The following is a 20093-nucleotide window of genomic DNA, read 5'->3' on the forward strand; positions in this document are numbered from 1 at the left end:
CTATTTCAGGTTCAGTACAGGTATGCAAGGTCCTATCAATGTCCTTTTTCTTTTTCTTTTTCTTTTTATTTTTAGAAGGACTAGGTGCATCAGTATTAATTCTTTGAGAGTATCGCTCAATTCTTTTAGAGTGTCCCTCAAGATAAGTGGTTCCTGGGTCATTCTACCTCCTCTAGTCATTACTCTAACATCATGATCATTCATATTATTATTCATTTCAATAAGCAACTCTCTTTGAGATTTAGCAACTTGTTCTAACTGGGTTTGAACCATAGAGGCATTTTCCTACACCTCTAACGTCATTAGTGATTCTAAATAACAAGTCACTCAAGCGAGCAATCATATTAGAGTAGTATTTCAATTGTTTCATAACATTTGCATGGAAGTTATCTTGTTTTATGATGTACATATCAAATTCATATAGGCATTGACTAGGGTGTTTATTGTAAGGGATGTCATTTTCATCAAACTTTATAAAAGAATTTGCCTCTACCACATGTGGTGGTGGTGTATCAAGTCCATGTATTTCCTCAATAGGGGTAATTTCTTAACATCTTCAGCTTTAATACCTTTTTCCTTCATGCATTTCTTCGCCTCTTGCACATATTTAGGACTGAGAAATAAGATACCCCTCTTCTTCAAAGTGGGTTTAGGCAGTGGTTCAGGAAGATTCCAATCATCATAGTTCTTCAATATATTATTCAATAATTCTTCAGCCTGTTCAACAGCTTGTTCCCTGAAAACACAAGCAGCACAACTATCTAGGAAGTCCCTAGAAGCATCAGTTAGTCCAGTATAGAAGATATCAAGTATTTCATTTTTCTTAAGAGGGTGATTAGGCAAAGTATTAAGCAATTGGAGAAGCCTCCCCCAAGCTTATGGGAGACTCTCTTCTTCAATTTGCACAAAGTCAAATATTCCTGTAAGGCAGCTTGTTTCTTATGAGCAGGAAAATATTTTTCAGAGAAGTAATATATCATATCCTGGGGACTACGCACACAACAAGGAGAAAGAGTATTGTACGAAATCTTAGCATCACCCTTTAATGATAATGGAAATAACTTGAGAATATAATAGTAGCGGATTTCTCATCCTGAGCAAATAGGGTGGCTATATCATTCAATTTAGTAAGATGTGCCACGTCAGTTTTAGTTTCATAGCCATGGAAAGGATCAGATTCAACTAAAGTAATTAACTCTGGATCGATAGAGAATTCATAATCCTTATCAGTAACAAAGATAGATGAAGTAGCAAACTTAGGATCACATTTCATTCTAGCATTCAAAGTTTTTTATTTCAGTTTGCATAATAATTTCTTAAGATCATCTCTATCATTGCAAGCAAGAAAGTCTCTAGCTATCTACTCATCCATAACATAATCTTCAGGTAGCTTAGGCATTTCAAATCTAGGAGGGCTAGGTCTAATAGGTGTTTCAAGATTTCCAGTTTCAAGAACTTCATCTGTTTCAATAATTTCATTAGTTTCAGCATTCTCAATATCTTTAGCTCTAGCAAATTGTTCATCAAGAAATTCACCTAGTGGCACATTATTATCAACCAAGGTACTAGCATCATCATTAACTTGCGACATATTAGGATTAATAGCAGGTGGTGGTGTTGCAAGTCTACTGAAAACAGAAGGTGAGTCAAGTGCAGAGTGTGATGGCAAATCCTTCCCTCGTCTTAAAGGGAACGATCTTGGTTTTTGTATCCTTCAGATTATTCATAGTGATAAATAGATAATAATACCAAGTGACTCAACAAATATAGCTATGCACCCCGGCAACGGCACCAGAAAAATGTCATGATAACCCACAAGTATAGGGGATCGCAATAGTTTTCGAGGGTAGAGTATTCAACCCAAATTTATAGATTCGACACAAGGGGAGCCAAAGAATATTTTTAAGTATTAGCAGTTGAGTTGTTAATTCAACCACACCTGGAGATTAAATATCTATAGCAAATTGATCGGTAACACAGTAATATGATAATTTTGATGGTAGTGGTAACAATAGCAGTGGTAACGGTAACATCAGTAACAGTTTTGTAGCAGTTGTAACAGTAGCAATAGCGATAGTAACATATCAAGAACAATATATGGAAAATTTGTAGAGGTATTGGATCGGTGAATTTGTTGGATGATATCCATCATATAATAGGCATAACCTAGGGAGACATAAAACTAGCTCCAGTTCCTAAATATAATGTAGGCATGTGTTCCGTAAATAGTCATACGTGCTTATGGAAAAGAACTTGCATGACATCTTTTGTCCTACCCTCCCGTGGAAGCGGGGTCCATAAGGAAACTAAGGGATATTAAGGCCTCCTTTAATAGAGAACCATAACAAAGCATTAACACATGGTGAATACATGAACTCCTCAAACTACGGTCATCACCGGAAAGTATCCGATTTACCGCCATACTGGGGTTTATGGATCATAACATGTAATACATGAATATGACTTGCAAGATCGGATCTAGAACATACATATAATGGTGAAAACATAAACGGTTCAGATCTGAAATCATGGCACTCCGGCCCTAGTGACAAGCATTAAGCATAGCAAAGTCATAACAACATCAATATCAGAACATAGTGGATACTAGGGATCAAGCCCTAACAAAACTAACTCGATTTACATGATGAATCTCATCCAACTCCTCACTGACCAGCGATCCTACTAAGGTATTACTCACTCCTGGTGGGGAGCATCATGGAATTGGTGATGGAGGATGGTTGGTGATTATGAAGACCGAAGATCCCCCTCTCCGGAGCCCCGAATGGGCTCGAGATCTGGCCTCCCGATGAAGAATAGGAGGTGGCGGCGGCTCCGTACCGTGAAACACGATGAAACTTCATCTCCTATTTTTCTCTCCGAAAAATAGGTATTTATGGAGTTGGAATTAGGGTCACGAGGTGACCACAACCTACCAGGGCGCACCTGAAGGGGGTGGCGCGCCCTGGTGTATTGTGGCCAGCCAGGGCACCCCCTCTGGTGGTTCTTGGTTCCAGTATTTTTTATTTATTCCGAAATAATTCTCCAAAAAGTTTCGACCAAATCCGAGAACTTTTATTTCCACACAAAAACAACACCATGAGAGTTCTACCGAAAACAACATCAGTCCGAGTTAGTTTCATTCAAATCATGCAAATTAGAGTCCAAAACAAGATCAAAAGCGTTAGGAAAAGTAGATACGACGGAGACATATGAAGTACTTTTGTCAAGCCAATTGCAAAACCCCAAGGTAAGAGAGAACTCATATTTCACAATGCACAAGCGGTGGCTAGGAAATATGTTGAGAGCGCTTTTGGGATTTTGTAATCCCAATTTGCTATTGTGTGAGGACCATCTAGATTTGGGGATTAAAAAGCCCTTTGGTATATTATGACCGCTTGTGTGATCATGCATAACATGATCATTGAAAATGGCATGGACAAAATTTAGATTACACCTTCTATCATTTTATGGGCATACACGTTATGCCAATGAGAAAATAGGAGCAAATCAAACGTTTCATGAAGGTGTACAATGAAATTAGAGACTCCGATGCGCACGATAAACGCAAGAAGGATTTGATGAAGGAGTACTGGGAATGACATGGTAAATGAGCCGCCTAGTTTCATTATTTGTTTGTTGTATTTGTGTTGCATTTGATCTTGTGGATTTGATGAATTTTGTAATAATTTGATATTGTGGAAATTTGAAATTTTTTATTTGTTTTCTAGAAGTTTTATTTCAATTTGTGCGGCAGCCGCGCGGCCGTCGGCAGCTTTTACATCTCCAGTTTGCATCTTCTGTTGGAGTTGATCTTTTACATCTCCAATATGTATTATCTGTCGGAGATGCCTCTTTTTTGAAGATGTAAAAAAGCACTTCTTTAAGATTTAAATTTTTACATCTCCTCTTTTACATCTCCAAATTCGCATCTTCTATTGGAGATGCTCTTAGGAGCACTATAAGGCCTAATTATGACCTTCAAACAATGTAGAGGCATCTATCTTGTGGCGATTTCAAAGCTATGATTTGGTCCACAAAACAACAATCATGAAAGATTAAATTGTATTTTTCCCAAATATTAATTATAATATAGACACACACATGCATACACATCAATACACGCACACAGTTCATGGCATGATTGTTGGTGAAGAATAAAAGACGAGAGAAGAATCTCATCAAAAGTTTCAAGGAGAAGCAAAAATGTTTCTCCACGCAAATGAGCGCATGAGGGAAAGATTTGCAAAAGGCACATTTAATGTAGTTGATGAATACAACACTAGGTTGTCGAAGAAAAAGGTTGAAGAAACAGCCCAAACAAAACACATTGCTTAGGCAGAAAAGAAAACTAAGGTGGTCGAAGTAGTTGCCCGCAAGAGAAAGGTTGAAGAACTTGAAAGTGAGCGGAAGAAAAAAAACATATGCATTGTCATTTACATGTCGTTGTGATACGTATCAAAATGTATGTATTTTTTTGTTATGTTCACGTTACATTCATATCATTTATACATGGTTTTAACAAAAAATCATTTTTTCTAGTATAGCATATTAATTTAGTATTAAGTGTCGCATGTTTTTTCCGCTATTTTTGTGCATTGGGAACAATTATCCTCTAAAAACCAAAAACTAAGAAAATCACTTCACGCATTTTTATCATGAAAGGGACTAGGACAAAAGATGAGTGAGAGGGGGGCACCTGTCCACCGTCTCCAACACTTCTTTGTCCCTGCCATTTTATATACGACAGAAACCTTCTTGGGCATTTGTCGTTGATTTTTTGCCGCTGCTTCATCGCAATGTGTGGCAATCAAATCCGGAGTTCCTCCTGGTCTGCCAGAGGGAGTAATTTGTTGTTGGAGCCTTCTTCATCAACTTTGTTGCTTCGATGAGTATGTATGAGTAGTGAGGGTGCACAATATTGAGGGTGGTTAGGCAGCCGAGAAGTGATAATTGATATGTCTCCAACGTATCTATAATTTTTGATTGTTCCATGCTATTATATTATCTGTTTTGGATGTTTTATATGCATTAATATGCTATTTTATATTATTTTTGGGACTAACCTATTAACCTAGAGCCCAGTGCCAGTTTCTGTTTTCCCCTTATTTTTGAGTTTCGCAGAAAAAGAATACCAAACGGAGTCCAAATGGAATGAAACCTTTGCGATGATTTTTGTCGGTGTCAAAATCGGCGGATCTCGGGTAGGGGGTCCCGAACTGTGCGTCTAAGGCGGATGGTAACAGGAGGCAGGGGACACGATGTTTTACCCAGGTTCGGGCCCTCTTGATGGAGGTAAAACCCTACGTCCTGCTTGATTTATTCTTGATAATATGGGTAGTACAAGAGTTGATCTACCACGAGATCGAAGAGGCTAAACCCTAGAAGCTAGCCTATGGTATGATTGTCTGTTGTCCTACGGACTAAAACCCTCCGGTTTATATAGACACCGGAGGGGGCTAGGGTTACACAAGGTCAGTTACAAAGGAGGAGATATACATATTCGTATTGCCTAGCTTGCCTTCCACGCCAAGTAGAGTCCCATCCGGACACGGGACGAAGTCTTCAATCTCGTATCTTCATAGTCCAACAGTCCGGCCAAAGGATATAGTTCGGCTGTCCGGAGACCCCCTAATCCAGGACTCCCTCAGTAGCCCCTGAACCAGGCTTCAATGACGATGAGTCCGGCGCGCAATGTTGTCTTCGGCATTGCAAGGCCGGTTCCTCCTCCGAATACACCACAGAAGAATTTGAATACACGGATAGTGTACGACCCTGCAAAATAAGTTCCACATACCACCATAGAGAGAATAATATTACCACAAATCTAATCTGCTGACACGTTTTGGCAGCATGACATCACGCCACGGCCTGGTAATTATTTGAACCATTTTTCTTTAATCAGCCCCCGCACATAACGCGAGGCGGTTTCTTGACACGTCTTGTCAAAGCAGAGATCGTGTTCCCCTTATTACGGGATTCTCATCAATACAGACGTGGGTAACCCAACCGCACCATCAATTACGACGCTTGGGGGATAAGCGAGTTTCACCAGGCAAGTGGGGGCGCATAGTTTAGTCCGCCCTTATAAAGGGATAAGATCTCACCTTTTTCTACCCACGCCTTCTTCCTCCTTGCTCATCCATTCTCGCGCACTCGAGCTCCAGCACCCAAGTCCGCATCCTCCTCCTCAACTCTCTCCAAACATGTCCGGAGTGGGAGGCAAGTGGATGGCCTCCTTCGTCACGGAGGGGCACATCAAAAAGTTACGTGGAGCCGGATACTTAGCCACGGATATCGCGCACCGGCTGCTAGCCGCGGGGCAGATCGTCCCTACCCCGGAACCTCACGAAAGGGTGGTTTTCCTCCCCCATTTTGTCCGCGGATTGGGGTTTCCCCTCCATCCATTCGTCCGCTGCCTCATGTTCTATTACGGGCTGGACTTTCATGATTTGGACCCGAATTTCATCCTCAACATCTCGGCGTTCATCGTCGTGTGCGAGGCTTTCCTCCGCATCCGGCCCCACTTTGGCCTGTGGCTGAAGACCTTCAATATCAAGCCGAAGGTGGTGGGCGGCCAACAAGTGGAATACGGCGGAGCCATGGTGGACAAAATGCCCAACGTTATATGGCTTGAGGGCCCCTTCGTGGAGACCATAAAGGGGTGGCAATCGGGGTGGTTCTACATCACCGAGCCGTGCGACACCAACTGGGTGGCGGCCCCCGAGTTTCGATCCAGAATCCCCACGCGGCTCACTTCCTGGAAGGAGAAGGGCCTGTCCTGGGGTTCATCGGTGGAGCTGGACGGACTCCAGAAGTGTATCCGGAACATGATAAGCAAGAAACTTAAGATTCAACATAGTCCAGGTCATGCTCTTCCGCCGGATCCTCCCGTGTCAACAACGGGATTTCAACTTATGGGAGTTCGACCCGGCCTGGCACCAGACTCTAAGCGAGCTCTTCGACACGACGCATAAAGACGTCTGGAGGGTGCTGTTCAAGAGCGCCGAGGTCCCTCCTTCTCTTACCGAGGACCGCGGGCTAAGCACGAAGCGTTCTGTGAATCCGGTAAGTTCTATACATCTGATAGGGTGTTTATTTCCCGTAGCTTAACCATGTGCGGGGTCTGAGCTCCCATGCCTATGACAGGACTAGGTGGAGACATTGGAGCAGATCAACTATCCGACCCCTCTGCCCGAAGACCCTGTGGATGCTCTCCTTACGGAGATGCAAACTCCGGCTCCTTATGAGGTGCCGGATAAGACCAAGAAGAAGGCCAAGGGAACCCGAAAGAGTTCCCGGCGCTAGGTGGTATCGGACTCATCGTCCGATAACTCCGAGACGCACTCCTCCCATGAAAACAAGGAGAAGGATGATGAAGATTCTCCCCCTCCAGCCAGAGGAGACAAGAAAAGGAAAGCCGCCCCAACCGGGGAGGCCGAAGGGTCCAAGAAGGGAAGGACTCTCCTTCTGGACTGCTCCACCACCGCCGCCAACGACGAAGACAAGTGGCTGCTCAGGGCTAAGCCCTTGGCGAAGTCGTAGGTATTCGGATACCAGAGTAACTCATAGTATAACTTTGTCGCACTGCTTCTCCTAACGTCGAATATGATTATGCAGTCCGCCCCAAGCCCGTATCGATGTATCATCATCGGACGGTTCCTTGGACTCGTCGGACATGAATAGTGATACACTTCCAACCGCCTCCTCCCCTTGCCCTATGGACAATGCCGAGGTATTGTCTCAAGGGGCACCGAGCCAGGGGAGACGGTCCCGAATGCGCCTCAAGGCGACCTCCCGGACTCCAGGAGCAAAGGGAGCAAGGCTCCCGGGGGCTCCAAGTTCGGCTCTCAGCCGAACACCGCGCCGGAACCTGCAGTGGTTCCGGACTCGAGTAGGCAGCCCTCTTCCAAGAGGGGCAAGCCGCCCGTGCCGGTGACCTCTGTCCATCCAGAGGCACCGGACCACCTGCTGGGAGTGCTTCGCGGCGCTTCCATCAACGAAGAGCACCGCACTATTATGAGTGCATTGATCAAGAAGGTTCAGTCCGCCAAGAGCGGACTGACTGAAGCCTGTGCCAGCCTTCTAACAGGCTTTGAGGTAAGTATTTAAAATATAGGAAAAATATTACCGCATAGACAGTAGCCCCTGATGCTCTGTTTGGTGTTCGCAAAGAAAAGCCGAATAGAGGATCAAATAATATATGCAGGAGTCTAATATAAGTATGTTTGTATGCGTATGCAGGCTTCGCTGCTGACCTCTGCCGCGCTGACTGCGGAGGTCGCCGCACTGAAGCAGGACCTCGAGGGGTCCGAGAAAGAGCTCGGCCTTGCCAAGAGGCAGCTCAAGGAGAACAAAGGTAAGTAATACCTTGTCTATATATAAAAGAAAATGTGGTTGCGAAATGACAGGATCATCGTGAATGTGTGAGGGGCCACGACCGAAGTGGCGAACCTGAAGCAAGCGTTGTCCGAGGCCGAAAACAAAGCGGCCAAGGAGCGCACCGAGCGGGAAAAGCAAGAGGCACGGGTGGGAGAGGTGCAGCAAGAGCTCCAGGCTCTTGTGACGAAGCACGAGGCTTTGGAGCTTGACTCGAAGACGCGAGAGTCTGAGCTTGCCGCGGCCCTTGAGAGCGCAAAGAATGCCAAGGCTGAAGCCCAAAAGGCCCTCCAGGAGATTGAGGCGATGAGGAAGATAGCGGCGGGTAAGGCATTCAATATGCAAAGCAAGCATGTGAAAGTAAATTACTTGTTACTTACCCGAGTCCGGAGCTCTCCAGGAGCATTCGAAGATTTGCCCCGCAGCGTGTCGGATGCCACAAAATTTTACCAGGCTGAGGAGGGAAGCTCGACAGAGAAGCTATTCTGGTCTCAGTATTCTGGGACCGAACACCCGATGCCTATGAGCGACCAGCTGAAGCAACTGGTCGAGCTGCACAAGGTGGCCGAACAGGCCATGAGGGGCCTTATAGTCCGGATGTGGCCTGGTGAGTCCCTTCCCAACAGCTACTTTGGCCTAAAGAAGCGGCTTATGGATGCCTGCCCATGGCTGGAGGCCATAAAGCGGTCCGTCTACATCGAGGGTGCATGCCGGGCCTTTGCCCGTGCGAAGGTGCATTGGGCCAAGATGGACACTGAGAAGCTGGTGAAGGAGGGGCCGCCGCAGAGCAAGGAGCATCGCCACCCCGAAATGTATTATGAGGGTATCCTGAAGGGTTCCCGTCTTGTGGCGGACGAGTGTGCGAAAGATGTAATTTTTGAATGAACTTGCTCGTGTGATCCTGTATTATGAAAACTTGTTGATATGTGCTATGCAACGCTTGTTTGAATTTAAAATATTACCTTCTGTGCGGCTGTTTATCAAATCTGAGAGATGGTCAGTCGTCAGCTTCTGCCCCCATGCCACGAGTGCTGGGGTGTTCGGGATAAACCTGAGCACACTTTTTCCCATTGTTGGGTCCTTCGAGGGAGGTGCTCAGCACAACGAAGAAGGTAACCAGACTATAATGCTTTATCACTCTCACTTAGCCATAGAATTCTACAATTTTAAATTTTGGCGAAGCCCCTAGTAGTCGGAAGGCCGAATTCGGGGCGCTATACATGCCTTAAGCCGGACAAAGCCGACTCCTCGCTCTAAGCGGCATAAGTCTTTAGGGACTCAAAACCTCTCGAACAGCGACCAACTCTCGCCTTATCATGACAGTCAGTTTTAGCTTTCTCTACTGAGGTGCTTAGCCCAGCTGAACCGGGGCACAATCGCAGTAGTTCTCCCAGTGCTACCTAAGCCGATATAGCGGAATGTAAGGTACCAAAACATGGGAGCTGGGCAAACCCAATTATTGACCCAAGACATGATTCGGAGCTGATGCATATAATGCTATAAGTTCAGGGTGCCGCACTGTCGAAAGTGTTCGGACTTCTCACGCCGTATTATGGGGTATGCTTAAGCCCCTGGCGCATTGGCCGTACCAGTGTACGGGTGCTGAATGTCATGAATGAACATATATATATATATATATAAAGAAGAATAGAGAATGCGATAATAGTCTAGTGCTATGCATTGTTTATTCAAAAAGGGTGCATCAAAGCAGAATGATACAAGTAGTGTGATAAGCAAAAAGTAGGACTATTTGACATGTTCCCTCCAAGGGTAAGCCGAGGAATGGTATTTAAAGCAGGTATTTCACTCGTTATCAGAGACCACCTGGGAGTTCCATGGTGCGACGTAGCTTTCTGCCTCCTTGGTTGTTGCATCATGTGCCTGGCAACCGTACTGCCGGACGGGGTTTCCAGAGATTAAAGTCCTGAAAGAGAGAAAAATAACAAAGCGAGAAGCCCCTAGTGCGGTTGAGCCGCGTCTTGGGGCGTGCTGTAGTTGTGCCCCCTCCCCACCTGTGCCCATGGTATTTTTAATGCGTAATTATGTACGCGTGGCACGGATTTCGCCGTTTGGCTGGTACTGGGGTGGGGGCCGCATTGCTATGCGAGCTCGGAACGTGCCAGGCGGTCTTGTTGCCGATTACTCCGGGCGCGCTTGAAGGTGTCCGGGTCTTGAATCGCCGAACTGGTGGATTGCCTTAAGAGGCTGCTTTGCACTTCTGCTGCAAGGGCCGCGGTGTGCTCCTCCGTACGGAGAGAGCGCTCTGTGTTTCCATTGACTGTGATGACCCCCAGAGGTCCTGGCATCTTGAGCTTGAGGTATGCATAATGCGGTACCGCGTTGAATCTCGCAAATGCGGTTCGCCCGAGCAGTGCATGATAGCCGCTGCGGAACGGGACTATATCAAAGATTAACTCCTCGCTTCAGAAGTTATCCGGGGATCCGAAGACCACTTCCAGTGTGACCGAGCCTGTGCGATGGGCCTCTACACCTGGTATGATGCCTTTGAAGGCCGTTTTTGTGGGTTTGATCCTTGAGGGGTCTATACCCATTTTGCGCACTGTGTCCTGATAAAGCAGGTTCAGGCTGCTGCCGCCATCCATAAGGACTCGAGTGAGGTGAAATCCGTCAATGATTGGGTCTAGGACCAGTGCGGCGAATCCGCCATGACGGATACTAGTGGGGTGGTCCCTGCGATCGAAGGTGATCGGACAAGAGGACCATGGGTTGAACTTTGGGGCGACTGGCTCCAACGCATATACGTCCCTTAGCGCATGCTTCCGCTCCCTCTTGGGGATGTGGGTTGCGTATAACATGTTCACCATCCGCACTTGTGGGGGGAACCTCTTCTGTACTCCGGTGTTCGACTGCCGGGGCTCCTCCTCGTCATAGCTATGTGACCCCTTATCTTTGTTTTCGGCATTTAACTTGCCGGCCTGCTTGAACACCCAACAATCCCTGTTGGTGGGGTTGGCTGGCTTGTCAGGGGTGCCGTGTATTTGACACTAGCGGTCGAGTATATGGTCCAAACTGGACGGGCCTGGAGTGCTTCTTTTGAATGGCTTTTTCCACTGACCAGGTTTAGAGCCTCTGAATCCAGCATTGACTGCCGTATCCTCGGTATTGTCGTTGTTAATGCGGTGCTTGTGTTTGTTGCGACGTGACCTGCCATTGCCATCCTTGGTATCCGAAGTACCATGGTTCTTTGATATATTATTGCTGCGAGCCAGCCAGCTGTCTTCTCTCGCGCAAAAGCGGGTCATAAGTGAGGGCTGCCATAGATTTCGGCTTTTCCTGGCCAAGGTGCCGGGCGAGCCACTCGTCGCGGATGTTGTGCTTAAAAGCTGCTAGGGCCTCTGCATCCGGATAGTCAATGATTTGATTTTTCTTTGTTAGGAACCGTGTCCAGAATTGCCTGGCCAATTCCTCTGGCTGCTGAATTATGTGGCTCAAGTCATCGGCATCTGGTGGTCACACATAAGTGCCCTGGAATTTGTCAAGGAATGCGGCTTCCAGATCTACCCAACAGCCAATGGATTCTGCTGGCAGGCTGTGAGCCAATGCCGAGCTGGTCCTTTGAGTTTAAGTGGGAGGTATTTGATGGCGTGTGGATCATCACCGCGGGCCATGTGGATGTGCAGGAGGAAGTCCTCGATCCATACCGCAGGATCTGTTGTGCCGTCGTATGATTCTATATTTACAGGTCTGAAACCCTCTGGGATTTGATGATCCATTCCTTCGTCTGTGAAGCATAGGGGGTGTGCGGCGCCTCTGTACTGGGCTATATCGCGACGCAGCTCAAATGAGTCTTGTCCGCTGTGTTCGGCCCGGCCGGACTTACTTTTACTGTATCCGGCATGACGGTTATCGTCTCGCATAGTGGCGCGCCCTCGCGATCTGTAGATCGATCTTGTGTGTTTTGCTTTGTCCTCCAATACGTCTCGCAGGTCTGGCATATTTCCCCATGTCTTGACATTTTTATTTGAGTGGCGTCGGGGTGCGGGCTGAGCTTTTGGCTAAAATGCCTCTTTGTCGCGGCCACGAGGTGGCCGATCAGCCACCTCATACGCTGGAGATGTAGGTTTTGGTGCTTCCTCCTCCAGTCGGGGTAGCAACCTGCACTTTGGGTAACTCTTGGAGGGGCGTTCGAGTTTATATTCCTCGGCTGCAAGGACTTCAGTCCATCTGTCAGCTAGCAAATCTTAACCAGCTTGAAGCTGCTGTTGCTTTTTCTTAAGGCTATTTGCCGTGGCTATAAGCCGACGCTTGAAGCGCTCTTGTTCGACGGGATCCTCAGGCACGATGAATTCGTCATCGTCGAGGCTTGCCTCGTCTTTGGATGAGGCATGTAATTATCATCCTCTGCCTCTCCATCTGCCGCTCTCTCGGGAGGGCTGGCTTCTCCATCCTCCTGCCCTAAATCTTGCTGGAGGGGATTGTTGTCATCTTCGGCACTGTCCGGAGTGCTATTATCTCCTGTGCCAGTGTCACCACTTTTGCTTTGGCGAGACTTAGAGCGGCACCGCTGATGTCGGTGCTTGGGTTGCTTCTTGGAGGGGTCATCCTCCGCTGTCCCGTCGCCATTGCCTTCTTTGGGTGTGTCCACCATATATATGTCATATGACGAGGTGGCTGTCCAGTGCCCTGTGGGTAGTGGTTCTTGTTCGCCTCCTGCATCGTCGTCCATGCCGTCGATGTCTTCGGAGTCGAAGTCGAGCATGTCGGTCAAATCGTCGACAGTGGCTACTAAGTGGGTGGTGGGTGGGCGGCGAATTTCTTCGTCATCCGCATCCCAATCCTGCCAGACATAGTTCGGCCAGGACTCTCCTGACAAGGAGAGAGACCTTAATGAGTTCAGTATGTCGCCGAAGGGCGAGTGCTGAAAAATATCCGTAGAGGTAAACTCCATGATCGGCACCCAGTCGGATTCTATAGGCACGGGTGCAGGCGGTTCGAAGTCCATGGCCGGGGAAGAATCCGGTAGTTCGGCGTCACGGCTCCCGTGAAGGGTAAGGTCGATACTCGGCTCGATCGCCGATGAGAGTGCAGCCTCCATGGTGGGGTCTATCCACCCATCCATGGATGGCGCAACTGGCTCCGAATTGAGGGTCGGAGCGGTTGCCGGCGCGATCTCCTGAACACTGTCCGATGGCAGAGCTAAATCATGCTCATCGTGACCATGTGGCGCACTAGGCAGGGGCTCGAATCCGTCGAAGATCAAGTCTCCGCGGATATCGGCCGTGTAGTTTAAGCTTCCAAACCTGACCTGGTGGCCAGGGGCGTAAATCTCGATCTGCTCCAGATGGCCAAGCGAGTTGGCCCGCAGTGCGAAGCCGCCGAACACAAAAATCTGTCCGGGGAGAAAAGTCTCACCCTGAACTACATCGGTATCGATGATTGAAGGAGCCATCAAGCCTAATGATGACGACACAGAGGAACTCTCAATGAAAGCACCAATGTCGGTGTCAAAACCGGCGGATCTCGGGTAGGGGGTCCCGAACTGTGCGTCTAAGGCAGATGGTAACAAGAGGCAGGGGACACGATGTTTTACCCAGGTTCAGGCCCTCTTGATGGAGGTAAAACCCTACGTCCTGCTTGATTTATTCTTCATAATATGGGTAGTACAAGAGTTGATCTACCACGAGATCGAAGAGGCTAAACCCTAGAAGCTAGCCTATGGTATGATTGTCTATTGTCCTACAGACTAAAACCCTCTGGTTTATATAGACACTGGAGGGGGCTAGGGTTACACAAGGTCGGTTACAAAGGAGGAGATATACATATCCGTGTTGCCTAGCTTGCCTTCCATTCCAAGTAGAGTCCCATCCGTACACGGGACGAAGTTTTCAATCTCGTATCTTCATAGTCCAACAGTCCGGCTGTCCGGAGACCCCCTAATCCAGGACTCCCTCAATTTTTCTTGGACCAGAAGACAACCAGGAGACTTGGAGAAGAAGTCGGAGGATCCACGAAGTGGCCACAAGTACGGAGGGCGCACCCAGGGGGTAGGGCGTGCCCCCACCCTTGTGGGCCCCCCGTGACCCTCCCGACCTAATTCTTTCGACTATATATTCCCACATATCCCCAAACCACTAGAGGGAGCCACAAAAACACTTTTCCGCCGCCGCAACCTTCTGTACCCGTGAGATCCCATCTAGGGACCTTTTCCGGCACCCTGCCTGTAGTGACCCAATCCCAATGGACTGTAGTCTCTGTGCATAAGTGTCATCCCTGGATCGGTATTGCTGACACACATAGTACTCGAGGATTTATAACAGAGTTCAATCACACACTTATTACATCGAGTGTCTAAAGAAAATTACTTATTACAATAATGTGGCTGAAGGCCATATAAATAACTTGCGGAAGCATCAAAGATAAATGAGTCCATCAAACTCCATGGCAAAACTGAGTGCATGACAATGACCTATCGCACCTTACTCTTCATCTGAAAATTCTGCAACATGATACATTGCAGCCGTGTAGGTCAGCACATGGAATATGCTGGCAAGATCACACTATAGAGAAAATGATGCAATAATAACTATCACTACAAGCACATTTGGCTGGTGGAGGCTCTAAGTTTAACATTTGCATAAAGCTAATTTTTCCCTACAACAAAAAGGAATAGATTTTTATTTAACTACCAAGTTTATGTCGTTATTGAGAAGGTTTCCCCAACTCAATACCCAAAAGAATATTAATATCCCAACAAATTCATTAAATAAAGTGATGAGATCAATCAATAATTAAAACACCAGATACTCAAGATGTCCATAACCGGGGACATGGCTAACCATGATTAGTTTATACACTCTGCAGAGGTTTGCGCACTTTTCCCCACAAGACTCGACCGCATCCATGATCGGAAGATCAGACATAGTCTTTCTGAAGCATTAACTCTTTACTCTGGGTAGATAGTACCACCTACTTTCCCCTACATCTACTAGCCTACCACTAAAAGTGGTCACACAACTTACTCAACTATGCCAGAGCCCATAATGGCTTGTGGCTGCACACGGAAGTTTCTAGAATGAATAGTCTTATGATCCCTTTGAGCCTTGGTGGCATTCCATAGGATGATCACATGGGTACTCCGGGATATCCTAGGACAACACTGGATTGCTCCAGGTGCTCGCAACCAATCCACCCAGATGTGTATTAAAGTCGTCACCTTAGGTTTGCCTTAGTTAAAATCTCTCACAACATGCATGATTCTCACATACCAATCCCCGTCTACGAGCATGGCTAATCAATAAGAGCATAACATATATTCCCGGGGTGATAAAAGGATAATAGGTTCCTACCTCATCAGCTACTTAACCACAACCACATGTTCACAATCCTACTCATGCAATGTTCGAGGGTTGAGACTAATGCATAAAAACTGGGTAATACATGGATATGATCAATGTGTAACTTGCCTTGCTGACGATTAGAAAACCCTAGAGATTCGTAGTAGCAAGCTTCGCACTCCGGAAAATCTATCATAGACAAACAATAGCATAGATAAGCACTCAAGCATAAGAGGCAAATAGAAAATCCAGAGAAAAATATCTAAACAAAAAGTTCGAGTGAAGAGCTTTGATTTGCAAAAAGGATCAATCAAATCGGAGATAAGAAACTCAAGTTACGATCAAAAGAAGTTCAAATTCAAATCTATTTGAAACCGAATTTTAAACTTTCAAAAACATGTTTAAGTTGATTATCTGAACAGAGGGGATCGGAACAAAGAATTTGGCGTTGGTTTCATTGCATTAGGATAAACGATCAAAAAGTTGTGATCGTTTAAAGATTAGGGACTAATCTGCAAAGAAAATAATTACGGATAGGTCCCTGGCCAAAAATAAACAGAAAAAGAAAATCTAACGAACGAACATTCGCTACAGAATCCTAACAAACGAAACCGTTCACTACCGAAGACTAACGGACGAACGCCCTCTAAATAAGTTAACCTAAAAATAAACCGGATTTAGAAAAGAAAACCGAGAAAACCGGGTCGGATGGCGTGACGGTGGCGAGGCGGGGCGACGACGGATGTGGGGCGACGCGGCAACGCGAGGCGGCGGCGCTGGCGGTGGGGTGGTGTAGCGAGGCGGCAGTGGCGGCGCGATGAGGCGGCGGCGGCGCGGAAGCGGCGACTCAGCTTGGGCGACGGGAGGCGGCGGCGACTTGTGGCAGGGAGGGGCCGGGGGCCTCAGCTTTTAAAGGGGTCGGGGGAGTGCTGCTTGAAGGAGGGGCAAGGCGGCGGGGCGCGGAATCCGAGCCAGACTCGGCGACAAGGGAGTGAAGCGGCCGGACTCCGGCGGGAGTCGGTCGCGGGCAGGGCGCTGGGACGTGGCCTGGCGCTAGCTAGGCTGGCCCAGTTTCGGCGGAGATTTTTTTTAAATAATGCCGCAAAGAAAAAATCCGAATAAAATAAAATAAAATTCCTAAAATTTCAAAAACAATTTTCACCACCCCCTAGTAATATTTGGGACAACGTGAACATTTTTCTGGACTAAATGCAATTTTTTTAAAATGCAACCTTTTCCCTAATTTAATAAAATGCAACCGGATACAATTGCAAATAAAATGCAAATAAATATATTTTTGTTCAAAATTAAATTTCCAATATTTCTAGCTGTCTTGAAGAAGTCATATTATCTTCTCTCATTATTTTATTTATTTGAAATAATTGGATAAATAATTTCGAATAAGAATTAGTTTGATCCAATTTGCCAATTTTGAAAATTCAAAAATGGGTTTTTGTGAAAACCTCCAACTCTCTCAATTGGTCCTTGAGTTGCTTAAGGTTTCTAGGATCAAAAAGTCCAATTAAAACAAATTCCGAATGCACAAATTATGGATGCATATGATGACCTAATGATTAACATCCAAATTAAAAATTGGGATGTTACACTGCCAGAGGGGAATTCGATCGCGAAGGGCTTCAACATCAACTCTATTGCCCTCTCGATGAAGCGTGAGTAGTTTACCACAGACCTACGGGTCCATAGCCAGTAGCTAGATGGCTTCTTCTCTCTCTTTGATTCTCAATACCATGTTCTCCTCGATGTTCTTGGAGATCTATCCGATGTAATCTTCTTTTGTGGTGTGTTTGCCGAGATCCAATGAATTGTGGATTTATGATCAGCTTATCTACGAATATTATTTGAATCTTCTCTGAATTCTATTATGCATGATTTGATATCCTTGTAAATTGTAATTCTCTTCGAACTATCAGTTTGGTTTGGCCAACTAGACTGGTTTTTCTTGCAATGGGAGAAGTGCTTAGCTTTGGGTTCAGTCTTGCGGTGTCCTTTCCCAATGACAGTAGGGGCAGCAAGGCACGTATTGTATTGTTGCCATCGAGGATAAAAATATGGGGTTTTCATCATATGGCTTGACTTAATTCCTCCACATCATGTCATCTTACTTAATGCGTTACTCTGTTCTTCATGAACCTAATACTTTAGATGCAGGAAGGAGTCGGTCGATGTGTGGAGTAATAGTAGTAGATGCAGAATCGTTTCGATCTACTTTACACGGACGTGATGCCTATATTCATGATCATTGCTTTAGATATCATCATAACTTTGCCCTTTTCCATCAATTGCTCGGCAGTAATTTGTTCACCCACCGTATTATTTGCTATCTTGAGAGAAGCCTCTAGTGAAACCTATGGCCCCGGGTCTATTTTCCATCATATAAGTTTCTATTTTCCATCATATAAGTTTCCGATCTAAAATATTAGTTTCCGATCTACTATTTTTGCAATCTTTTACTTTCCGATCTATAAACCAAAAATACCAAAAGTATTTACTTTACCATTTATCTATCTCTATCAGATCTCACTTTTGCAAGTAACCATGAAGGGATTGACAACCCCTTTATCACGTTGGGTGCAAGTTGTTTGATTGTTTGTGTAGGTATTAGGTGATTTGTGCATTGTCTCCTACTAGATTAATACCTTGGTTCTCAAATTGAGTGTCGGTGTACAAAAGTAGGGGCTCTCCTACGTACCCCTTTACTTGTGCACGGCAGTCAGAGCCGCGCCCGCGGCCGCACTGAGCAAGGCAGAGGAGGGAAGCCGAAGCACAAGACAGCCAGAGCAACGCCAAGACCAGAGGCACAGAGAGCAAAAGGGCGAGGTGGACTCCCCCGGCAAGACCCTTGCCGGGGCAACTTGCCTGACGCCAGCAGAGCGCTCCACCCTTGAGCCCAAGGGTTTCCAACACCATCAACTACATTGGAACCAAGGCTCAAGAGGAACCTCCATGGTGGCATGTAGATCTTTGTGGAGATCATAGATACACAAGATCAGATGAGGACCAGAAGAAGACGATCCTTGGCAAGATCCTTGCCAAGGAAATCCATGAGACCGCCGGCAAGATCCTTGCCGGGGACGACCGCGGTGCCACGGCAAGACCCTTGCTAGGCCCCCGACAAGACCCTTGCCAAGGACATCTGCGGGGCTGCAGCCAGGCCCACGTCTGCCAAGACTCCACTGCCGCACCCATGCATCTGCTAGCTCAACCAGTTGGGCAGGCATCTGCGTGGCAGCGTGTGGCCTCCACACCGACTTAGCAAGCACCTGTGTGGTGGCATGCAGATCTTCGTGAATACTCTGCCACCACGCCTACCCAGCAGCCAGCCAATGTGGCGCTACAACACCTCATCAGCTCGAACACGCGTCGGAGCCAGGTGAGGCGGCGACAAATGGGACGAGCTTCCTTGCCATCCCCAATAAAGCAAGAGGGGCACGTCGGTAGCGCATTAAATGCATTTGTCCGATGGTGCCAGAGGATAGACTCAGCCACTATACACCTTTCCACCTCCTGTGTGCCACTGTTGCGACCCCTTTTGTCTATAAAAGTAGGCCCGAGGCGTATTGGAGAGGGATTCTGATCTTTGGAACTAGACACACACCGTAGCTAGTTCAAGAACTCAAGAACACTCAAATATACATCAAAGCAGGACTAGGGTATTACGTGTCTCCGCAGTCCGAACCTGGGTAAACGATCCTTGTGCTGACCGCCAGACCCGCTCTTTGCACAACCCCGCGCCCGCCAACCGTAGAAGGCATCCAAGTGATTCCATAGGTGTCATTTCCACCGACATCTCTGGCGCGCCAAGCAGGGGGGCGCAGTTGTGAAAATCCAGTCTAGCAGTTAGTTTAGCAGTTCTTCATCGCCATGGCTCCCAAGAAGAAGATGATCACGGCGATTGGTTCGTCGGGGGCCGAACGGCCCATACTAGTGCGGGTGAGTGGTGGGGCGGTCGTGGAGGGAAGCCGAGGCGCGGCCTGCGAACACCCGCATCACTCTGGCAGCCAAAGCCTGGCGAGCGGCATCATTCGTGCGCGAGACGACGGGCCGCACGCCACCAAATCCAAAGACGGAGCCGGGGCCCCCGCAGGTTGCGTGGGGCCCTCCAGGGGTGGTGTCGTGCCACCCACGGGCGGCGCGACGACTTCCGAGATGCCTACACCGGCGCCCACGACGTGCTCTTCCCAGGTTGTGCACAACAAGCAGCATCACCACGCTAGTGACCCTGGGCGCCGCCGTGGGAAGAGTCATGTGCATCATTTGCAGGACGTAGAAGGCCAGCATGCACACCGAGACGCTGGCGAAAACGGCGCACGGCCGCCAGGCCATGATAGAGCTCCTTCTAACGTGGTTAGAAGTCGGAGCGCGTCACGGTCCACACAGCTTTCGCCATCACCCACACCAGCA

This window comes from Triticum urartu, chromosome 3 (genome assembly GCF_003073215.2).
Source record: "Triticum urartu cultivar G1812 chromosome 3, Tu2.1, whole genome shotgun sequence".
Taxonomy (NCBI): Eukaryota; Viridiplantae; Streptophyta; class Magnoliopsida; order Poales; family Poaceae; genus Triticum; species Triticum urartu.